Raw genomic sequence first — 2,258 nt, forward strand, 5'->3', positions numbered from 1 at the left:
TTTGTTGTGGGTTTTCAGCAAATCCAGGGCTGGTCTGGAGGTGTGAAGCATACAGAACGATGGAGTATATGACAGAATCGACTGACCGCAGCCCTGGACTCATCCTGTGCTGTGAGTGTGGTATTGCAATAAGTTCCAATCCTGCCAATATTTGTGTGGCCTGTTTGCAAAGTAAAGTGGACATCAGCCAAGGTATTCCAAAACAAGTCTCACTTTTGTTCTACAAACAATGTCAAAGGTATTTTCAGCCACCAGAAACTTGGATACGGTGTGCTTTAGAATCCAGGGAACTTCTTGCTTTGTGTTCAAAGCCCCTCTCAGTAAGGAACGGCTTGTGAATGCAGGCTTTGTTTGGACTGAGCCCCATTCTAAGAGATTTAAAGTTAAACTGACTCTAGAAAGAGGTGATTAATGGTGCTGTCCTTCAACAAGTGTTTGTGGTGGATTATGCTGTTCAGTCCCAAATATGTGGAGATTGCCATAGAGTAGAAGCTAAGGGTTTCTGGAGGGCTGTTATTCAAGTGAGGCAAAAGACTTTGTACAAAAAAGCTTTCTACTATCTGGAACAGTTAATTCTGAAATATGGAATGCATCAGAATACACTTTGTATCAAAGACATTCATGATGGTCTGGATTTTTATTATTCCTCGAAACCACATGCTCAGAAGATGGTCAAATTTATTCAGTATACAGTTCCCTGTAGATACAATGCATCCCAAAGACTGATCTCTCAGGATGTCCATAGTAATACATACAATTACAAAAGCACTTTTTCTGTGGAAATTGTTCCAATATGCCAGGATAATCTTGTCTGTCTGTCTCCAAAACTGACACAAAGCCTGGGAAATAGGAACCAGATTTGTGTGTGTATTTGAATAACCAGTGCCATTCACCTCATTGATCCAAACGCCCTACAAGTTGCAGATATTGATGGGAGCACTTTCTGGAGTCACTCTTTGAGTAGTTTATGTCACCCCAAATAGCTAGAGGAATTTATTGTGATGAAATGCAGCATAGTCCAAAATGTAAAACACGGTGCAGATGCTGGAATGATGTAAAAAAGCGTACCCTCAGGGAAATCTGGGTACAGAAGACATCTGAAATGAATACAGATAAACAGTACTTTTGTCGTACTCATTTGGGACATCTTGTAAATCCTGGAGAGCTGGTGTTAGGGTTTGATTTGGCCAGCTGTAATTTAAATGATGAGCATGTCAATAAAATGAACTCAGATAGAGTTCCAGATGTGGTATTAATCAAGAAGAACCAAGACTGGACCAAACATCAGTGATGTAGAAACTGGAAATTGAAAGAGCTTGCGAGAGAGAGAACATGGATACAAATGATGAAAGGCAATACCAAGATTTTCTTGAAGATCTTGAAGAAGATGAGGCAATTAGAAAAAATGTCAACATTTACAGAGAGTCAATCATCCCTGTGGAAAGTGATGATAATGAAGGAGCACCTCGAATTAGTCTGGCTGAGATGCCTGAAGACCTTCATATTTCCCACGATGCCACTGGTGAAGAAGGTGCGTCAATGATGATATAATGACACGTTGTAGACTGTTTCCACATACGTGGGCTTAAGAAGTTGGATAAAATGACCTTAAGTGTCTCTTCCATCTATGCCTCCAGATTTCAAGAGGAGAAATTAAGTTTTAAACCTGAATAAACATGATTGTTTTGATTACTCACTCAAAGCACTGAAAAAGATGGATGGCTTTGAAGTTTTAGATAATAAAAGATTATGGAGAATGTAATTATTATTGATATTTAGGCTATTTCACATGTGAAATTTTATCACTGTGCTTTTTTATATGCGGCACTATAGTATTTTCACATAGTATAGTACCCTGGATGTAAAAGCTCAAAAATTGTGATTCCTTGGACATTCACTAAATCTTCAAGCAAAAACACATTTTTACATTCTTTTTACATTGACTACTTTAGTGAAAGACCATATGAAAAATCATTTTTAATATTGTTAATGTTGTTACATACTTTGATCCACTTTACATCATTTTTATGTTCTTGAGGGAGGGAAATTAGGGTTCAGTTTATCACTGGATATTCAGGAGGCAAGTCAATCTTTTTTATTTCCTTATAAAATTAACATCTTCAAAAGCTGTTAAACAGAGGGTTGTCTTAATTTTTATTGCAGTAGAGGAAATATATTTAAAATATTTGTAGATTTGTAGCTAATAGATACTCATTATTTAAAGGTTAAATAACAATTTTTTCTTTTTGTTATTTTTG

General features: G+C 36.8%; 1 pseudogene; it reads left to right on the forward strand.

The window, feature by feature from the left end:
• Positions 1-1,551, forward strand: LOC100442283 (60S ribosomal export protein NMD3-like; annotated as a pseudogene).
• Positions 1,552-2,258: the final 707 nt, after the last annotated feature.

The sequence above is a fragment of the Pongo abelii genome, chromosome 6 (genome assembly GCF_028885655.2).
Source record: "Pongo abelii isolate AG06213 chromosome 6, NHGRI_mPonAbe1-v2.0_pri, whole genome shotgun sequence".
Lineage (NCBI taxonomy): Eukaryota > Metazoa > Chordata > Mammalia > Primates > Hominidae > Pongo > Pongo abelii.